General features: G+C 35.4%; 1 pseudogene; it reads left to right on the top strand.

Annotated features, from left to right (window-relative positions):
• The first annotated feature begins 342 nt into the window (after nt 1–342).
• Nucleotides 343–1,389, top strand: LOC139787294 (uncharacterized; annotated as a pseudogene).
• The last annotated feature ends 7,523 nt before the right edge of the window (nt 1,390–8,912 follow it).

Genomic DNA, 8,912 nt, shown 5'->3' with positions numbered 1-8,912 from the left:
CTTTGATATTGAATATAACTTTTTATTCAGCTCTTACTCAATCTTTGCCAGTCTTGCCAGTGACTATATAATCTTTTTTGTTCATAGAATGTCACGTTGTAAGCACCTACTATAGTATATTGTGCACCGAGAGAAAGCAGCGTTTTTCAGACGAGTGTGAAGTTTGCCACCCGAGCCAAAGGCGAGAGCGGCAAATCACACGAGTCTGAAAAAGCTTTTGATCCGAGGTGCACACGATATTTTTCACAACACTAATGAAAAGTTCGACTTTCATGCCTAGAGAGGGGCGACAGTGACCAATTTCACGCTAGGGCGGCATAGCGGGCGGAAAGTAACCACTTTCCTTCCTAGGGAGGAAAGTCCAAGCATGGAAAGTCGAACTTTCCGTGGAGGTGTTGTGAAAAAATTATTTTTAGTTAATAAAGTTAATTTTTTTTGTTTGCTTCAAATTTCAGATTACCTCCTTGTCAGAGTATCAGAATATTTCAATATTTTTTATTGCTGTCTCTCTATTGTCATTACACACGCAAAACGCAGAATTATTATTCAGTTTTGATTAATTACATTTTGATTCACATACCTTTTGTAATCAAGAAATAGAGAAGAGAAAGAGACGGTATCAAACCTAACATAAAAACCACTCCATTAATTATAAAGTGCGTATTTATTTATATAATTAAAGTTCGAGACAAATATTTAATTTTAATATCTTTCAGAATGAAGTTTAATCCATACAATGTAATAATGCTACTTTCTGCAACTTTCACTGCTTTCAACTATTCACCAAGTCCGATAACTTCGGAGGAAGAAAAAGTAAAAGAAAACATTGAACGTATGCTGCTTGAAATACAAAACGAAGAATTTGACGTAGAAGAGGAAGAAAATTTAGGTTTTTATGATACATATGAGATTCCAGAACCGGAAAGAGTTGATTCATTTGAGGAAGATGATGGTAAAGTATATCTTCCGGAAGAAGTTATTTGCAGCTCTGTTGAGGCAACAATATCAAATGACTATAAAAGGCAAGCTGTGGAATACTGGAGGAGTGGTAAAACAAGGGGAAAATCGTTTGAAGGAGTTAAAAGAAGGTTCAGAAAAGTTACATCAATACGACAACTACGACGATGAGAGATCCAAATTAGTGAAGGTGGTAGTAGATTGGAAAAATTAGAAAAAATTTCTGCATATACATTAAATTGTTTTAATAAAGCTCTTGAAAGAGGAATTATTATTCATGATATTGACATCGCACGATGGGCTTCTCGAGCACAAGAAGAGGAAAATGCGGCAGGATTCAAAGCTTCAGAAACGTGGGTGAAAAGATTTAAAATTACATGGCAAAAATAATAGGTGGGGGTGGAGTTAAATTAAAAAATGTGACAAATTTGAAAAATCTGATTACGCCATTGTAAAGAGCACAAAAGCCATAAACATTTCGTACAAATTTTTTGTCGTTACGCCTTACATGTTCGAAGATATTCGCAAAAAACTATAAAATCCGTTATTTTCGAGGGGTTGTTTCAACCCCTAAACGTCGAGATACGCCGCAAAAAAAAACACGTGTCTAATGTTTTTTGATGCTTAACAACATATTCAAAGCGCATCCAAATCGGGTAGGTTCCAAATCGGGTTTTTTCAACCAATAAACGTTGAGATAAGCAGCAAAAAAAAATACGAGTCTAATATTTTTTGATGCTCAACAACATATCCAAAGCGCATCAAAATCGGGTAGGGACACTTCCGACCGTTCCCTTGTAAGATGTGTTTATCACGTTGCTAATGCGTGCGTCCGATTTCCGCAAGGAAGAAGACGAAGTGACGATCGTCTCTCTTCGCTTCGATTTCGGCCATTCTCTCTTGAAAGTTCAAGCAAGCAACACACATTTGATAATTGTTCCGTAAACTTTTGTAACATTGAGATCATCAGTGTGATTGAGTCGATACATTGTAAGCAGTAATGTTAGCCGCTCTGCGTGCGCTATTAAATCATTTAATCCCGATTGTGGACGGCAAATCACGACGAGAAATACCCAGGGTTCTCCAACGCATAGCAACGACGCATCTTTCCAGCCATAATTGTGGTCTCCTTTATACATTGGTGAAGGATCGTTGCCAGCAATCCTTTGGAGTTTCTCATTGCAACGACGACGTGTCGTTATCGTTCATGGTGAATGATATACAGAAAGATATGATGCCGACGTGACATCACAGAGCTTTGGGTTAGTGCCAACACGACACTAACTATTTCCGAGAGATTTTCTCTTTGCCTGTTCGACAAACAGTGCAGTCATCAACCAGGTATTTAATAGTGTTTCATCGAAGCCTGAGACGAGTTTGAGACGTAACTCTCTTGGTTTCAGAAATGTCGCTTAATCAACGATTCGAGCCACGATTCATATACATAACATCGTTCTATAAAGACTTTACAAAAATAAGACGTTCTATTCAGTGTAACTTACGTTCATTAAAATTGTCGAGTTCTGTTAGTTATAATTTATTATGACTCATCAAACGTTTGTCATTATTCAATTTAATGATACTTTCACTGTAATTACTTTCATCAACATTTCACTTAAGATCTATCCAACGTGTTAAGCCAAAACATTGTCACATTCTTTTCATGATTGTAAAATTAATCAACGAGATTAATTAGAATATTCAACAATTCGTCTGCGTGAATCATAGGTATAAGAAGTGCATGCTCTGATGTGATAATTTGATATATTGTGCATGCTCTGATGCAGGCCTGTCTAACTGCTCGAAGCGAAGGAGCCACTGCTCCCACTCTTACCACTTCAGACTTCCCCCACCATCCAGTAGTATCAGTAGTGGGGCAGCGGTTTCTCGCAGCATGAGTAGAAGTAGAGTATAGCTATATTCGATTGCTTTATGCGTAACTAAGAATACGCATACAGAGCACAAGTGCGTGTCATATTCTTATATTTACGCATAAAGCAATATAACTGAGTATGGTATTGATAGTGATATCTCGGTATATATTATGCGACTTTTTCAGAATATAATATATAATATAAATTAAATAAAAGTAGGCTCTCCTGAATAAATCAAGTAAAGGAAATAAGGAGGCAATAGGAGCCAAGCGCGGTAATTAATGCGCAATCAAATTATCGTAACAATAAATATATTATAATAAAAACGGACGTTTCGACACTTTTTTTGTGTCATCTTCAGCGTAAAGAAAATACATGATGTTCCCGAAGATAATACATAAAATTCGACGAAGTTGATCTACATAAGTCAATCAGGCGCAGTCTAAATTCACGACGATAATACATAAAAATAAATCAAACCGGAGCAGGTAACGCGTGAACCAAAAGTGTAAATAGAAAATAAAAACTATGAGCCAAATAGGTGCAGTCAACGAGTAAAACAAAAAGTGTAAGTTAAAAATAAATTCCACAATAAACTGTAAGTCAGGCGCAGTCAACGGATAAAGACAAAAAGTGTAAAATAAAAATCATATAGAAGTTCGGTAGACTGTAAATATATGCCGGTATGCACGTGCTCCATGTCAATCGCATCTTAAACGCAGTCGTTCAACAATCTCGCAGACGCTAAACTCCCAGGTTGGAAGACAAGGTAGAAAGGAAAGATCGATTGTCCTTACAAAACCAAAAGCGGAGTCATAACGTGTTAAAACCGCGATTTATCAGTGTTAAATATAATTTTCTTACTTACGGAGCAATTACCGGTGTGTCAAAGCGTTAAAACGAGCTTATCACTCTGACGTGTCGTATAATATAATAATATATATTATAGTATATAATAATTACAATAATTTACAATGTCCATTTTGTATGTTGACATGATATACTTTGTCTAATGCGAAATTTGTGGATGTACTGCTCGATCAACAAATGTTGAAATGTCAACACAGATTTCAGATGTTGCAATCCGCATTACATGTGACAATGCAGCATCAGTCATCGAAGCACGACTTTTACTTTTTATTTGCTTCATTACTGAAAACGCACTCTCACAACGGTAAGTTGAACCGAACATGGAGCAGATTTTAAGGCCAAAATCTCTTAATTTAGGATAAGTGGTTTCCGATAAAAGCTTAAAAAATTCTAATCCACTTTCTGATCGTCCCATCAGAAAAGGATCGGCCTGTAGATCGCACAACTCCATTCGATATTCAACTTTTTGTTGATCGATTGCAACTGTCATTGGGTTGTTAAAAAGAATAATATCAGTTTTTAAATCGTCAAAATCGGTAAAACGAGAATTAAATTCATTACTAATGTTATCTATAAAATCGGAAAAATGGATGAAACTTATAAAAGGAAAATCTTTTTTTAATTCTTCACAACAAAGAAAATGAACTAATTCGTCTTTCATTAGTTCTATTTTAAATACAGTTAAACGACTCCGAAATTTATTAATATGATGCATTAAATTTGAGATAGTTTGCTTCTGAGTTTGTAATTTTAAATTAAGTTCATTCAAATGTTGTGTAATGTCAACCAAAAAAGCAAGCTCACTCAAAAATTTTGAATCGTGAAATAATTTTTCCAAATCAGCAGCATCCCTCTTAACTTTATTTTTTAAAAATATTGGTATTTCTTTCCTAAGAGCGAAAAACCGATTCAAACATTTACCAGCACTCAACCAGCGAACTTCGCAATGCAATGGTAGATCTCCATATGCAGCATTTACTTCTTGCAAAAATGCCTGAAATTTGCGATGAGATAATGATTTATTACCACCTCTAATTAAATTTGTTATATTCGTTACTAATTTCATTGTTGAAGCCATCTTTATAATTTTCCCACATAAGGCTTCTTGATGAATGATGCAGTGTATCATTCGACAAAAAATATTATGCTTTCTTAATTGGCCACAAAATCCATTTTCAGTTCCTACCATTGCCTTTGCTCCATCAGTTACAATAGCAGTACATTTTTCGAAACCGTTAGAAAATTCATTTACATGTTCCCAGACAGCATTAAAAATATCAATACCTTTCGTTGTATCGTGTAATGAAGCCAATGACAACAACTCTTCATTAATAGAAAAGTCGTTTTGGATACATCTCACAAATATACATAATTGACTAATGTCTGAAATGTCAGTGCTTTCGTCAAGGCATAGTGAAAAATATCGACAAGATTGCAATAAATTTTTTAACTTTTGTTTAATGTCCATATCAATTTCTTTAATTCTAAGAGTAACAGTTTGGCGCGATAATGGTACTTGTTCGAATAATTGTATTGCACGTGTATTATCGAAAGCTCTAGCCATTTCAATTGCACACTTTTTAATAAACTCTCCATCCTGAAAAGCACTTTTTCGCTTCGTGCAATTTCTAAAGAAATGGCATAAGACGCTGCAAGACATTGTTGTTGCAAGGTTTTATTTGAAAATAGATTCTTTTCAACATTTTCTGGCAAATGTTGTTGCATTTTGAGACTTTTCAAAATTTGTTTTCTAATGTCTCCATGATAATGCCCGTAATCTTTTTCATGACTTGTGCTATAATGGCGAGAAATATTAAAAGATTTCATAGAGGAAATTACAGTGTTACATAGTAAACACTGTGGTTTATTTTCCGCATTTAAGAAAAAAAAATCAATTTCCCAGCTCTGTTGAAATTGACGATTGGACGTATCTGCGCGTTGTCTTTTAGACATCGTTAGTAGAGTTTATAGTTATAAAAGTATATAATAATAGTAGGGATATAAATATTATTCAAAAATGATCTTTCGCCAAATGTTGGTGAAATTGGTGAAATAATACCAAGTTATTTATTGATCGGCCTGACTGGCAATAATTGATTAATGTTGAACGATGTTTCGACCTCTAATTTGGGTCCAAGTTACATTTAATGCTGGAACAACATAAATTGCCGGTAACAAATATAAAATGGAAACAATAATGCAAATTACATATTCAACTTATATGGATCATTATGCGTCAAAAGTTATAAATTACTAGTCATCGTTAAAACTTGTGTAACGGGGCGATAGAACAAAGGAATGTAAACTTAGTGCGGTATGACCGTCACGTATAACGCCCGACGAACGACTGATAAATGTGTCATGTTATGAATAATCACAAAATAAATAAAATGACATAGAATGTAAAGTTTACAGTAAAATATAATCCGATCGTAGACCAATGGCAAGTTTTCCGTGTCTTTCTGCGAGTTTATCGCGTCAGTATGCTTTTTAATAAACAGCATTTCAGAAATTTCTCATTTTTTGAGATGCTGTAAAATCTTGACATCTTTCCATTCAAAATTATGATCGAACTCCATTCTATGCTTGCTGACGACCGAGTGCTGACTGGAATGCTTGTTAATGTCCGATTTAAGCGCACTAAGTTTTACATTCCTTTGTTCTATCGCCCCGTTACACAAGTTTTAACGATGACTAGTAATTTATAACTTTTGACGCATAATGATCCATGTAAGTTGAATATGTAATTTGTATTATTGTTTCCATTTTATATTTGTTACCGGCAATTTATGTTGTTCCAGCATTAAATGTAATTTGATAAGGAGACCCAAATTAGAGATCAAAACGTCGTTTAACAATAATCAATTATTGCCAGTCAGGCCGATCAATAAATAACTTGAAATATTATTCAGTTTTAATAATATGGTTTCAAGCCTTTAAGTTGTACTGTGCATACACGTCGTAACGTGGGAACAGTAAGCAGTATCTCGTAAAATGCACGATGCTCATAAGCAAGCTAAGATGCTAGATGCTATATCCGCTAGCGCTAGGACTAGGAATACGTGTCAAATATGGGAAGAGTCGGGAAACCAACTGGAAGAGTGGGGGGAGTCGAGCTCGAGCTCCGTGGTAGGGGAAAGAGTCACGAGTGGCCCGCGGGCCGCAGGTTAGACAGGCCTGTATGTAGACAATGCTTATTATAATTACTTTCTCAATCTGCTGTAGTTTATTGGGTGATATTTTAAGCCAGTAGTTGAAAGCCGGTAACAATTGTATTTAAAAGTTTTTTGACTTTGTAGATATCTTTGTTGTTTTCCTTTTGTTGTAATTCTACGAAGATGAGTGGCAAGGGATTCTTTGTTCTGGGATTCAATATATTTGATATATTTATGACTTTGTGATTTTGGGCTTTGATATATGTTTTAATATCATTGACACAAGCTGATGGGTGCATATTTTTTAACAGCATTTTAAATTTTTTGTCGGTTTTGCATTGGTAAATCCTTAGGTTCCTTTTTGCTTTAGAGCTTCCACAATAGGATGATATTTAACTGTTGAAAGGAGTTGTATTCTGACTTGGTTATTTTTTAGAATTCTCATTACATATTAGCCTTCCGCTATTTTATCCAGTACTTGTTTTAATGGTGCAATATCTTCCACTCCATCAATAAAAATTGGTGGTGATTTAATTTCGATTTCTGTTACCGCCTCTACTGAGGAGCTGCTGTGATTTTCTGCATTAGTCTCACGCATATCTACATCTTCTAGTTTGTTATACGAGTTTCTAGTGTTTAAAGGTTTACTTAGCCAGTAGTCTTTGATGCTGGTTTGTCTTTTGATGAATGTAGGAGAATCTGGGTTACTTCTCATTCTTTTTTTATGAATAATTTTTTTCCAGGCCTGATCTTAAGCAGGGGCATGTGCTGCCGCACTATCTTCCAAGTGCGCTTGCGCCGGACTGGATGCTCCGGTCCGAGATTGCCTCTATAATTCTTTTGAGTAATAGCTTTTCAAAGACTTTCGACAGGATTGGCAGTAAGCTTATTGGTCTATAGGATGATGGTTCTTCTGGTTCTTTCTTTGGTTTTGGGATTAGTATTATTTGGGCTACTTTCCATGGCGCTGGGAAATAACTGAGGCGTATAGCATTAAATACTATTGTTATAAATCTCATCGCTTTTGGAGGAAGTTCTTTTAATACCCGGTTATTAGTTCATATCCAGGCGCCTTGTTAGCTTGTAAATCATTTATTGTTTTTTTGACTTCCTCAGCTTTTATTTTTTGCAAGGGCATTTCCGCTTGCGATGGCGTTGCTAGGTATTTCATGATTATTTCTTCTCTTTCTCGCTATTCAGGAGACGCGCTTGCAACTGGGTCGAAGACTTTTTTCAGATGGTCTGCAAATACTCTAGTTTTGTCCTTATTGGTTCTTGCCCATTCGCCGTTTTCTTGTTCTATGGGTGGAATTGTTTGTTGGGGGATTCTTTTGTGTGATCTTACTAGTAAGTTTCCACAACGAGTAGTCGATTATTCTAGTTGATTATTCTTATTTTTCAGAATATATTATGGTAGCACAAATATCTAGCTAGTTCGCAAGCCCTTTGTTTAAATATTGTTTATATCAAGCGAACACTATCTACTAATTGGTTATAAATAAAATTGCCACGCGGTGAAACCGAGGGGAGATACTTTCATGGGTTTGCAACCTTGAATCCTCAATATAAGATCTACGATAAATGCAGGCAAAAAGTGCAACGTGGCCACTATGATAGCGTGAATAAATTTGTTTGTTCTAAATGTGAAACCTGGATACCACATCACGTATTTCGATGGAGATTCTATGGCGTGTTTCCTCACGAGGTATCCAAATTCGCCCCATTTACAAAAATTATATATGCATATACGTATACAAGATGATAACACTATTCAACAAAAATAAAAATGCATAAAAATGAGAGTAATTATACGTCTTATAGGTTTTTGGACTCTGAATACGATTCCGTTTGCCAAATTGCTCTATCGTCACAATTTTGAGAAATTCGCCGTTTTCTTGTTTTATGGGTGGAATTGTTTGTTAGGGGGTTCTCTTGATCTTTCTGGTAAGTTTCCACAACGAGTAGTCTGTAGATTCTGTGGGGGTTAGATTGATAAGAAACTCTTCGATTGATTTGTCCTGTTCGTTCTTTATAAGTACCTTTAGTCGTTTTATCA

The sequence above is a fragment of the Temnothorax nylanderi genome, unplaced genomic scaffold, assembly GCF_030848795.1.
Source record: "Temnothorax nylanderi isolate EJ_2023f unplaced genomic scaffold, tnyl_v1.0 TNYL_tig1397_pilon, whole genome shotgun sequence".
Taxonomy (NCBI): Eukaryota; Metazoa; Arthropoda; class Insecta; order Hymenoptera; family Formicidae; genus Temnothorax; species Temnothorax nylanderi.
Note: the sequence above shows the minus strand (reverse complement) of the source record. Positions and strands in the feature narration are given on the sequence as shown.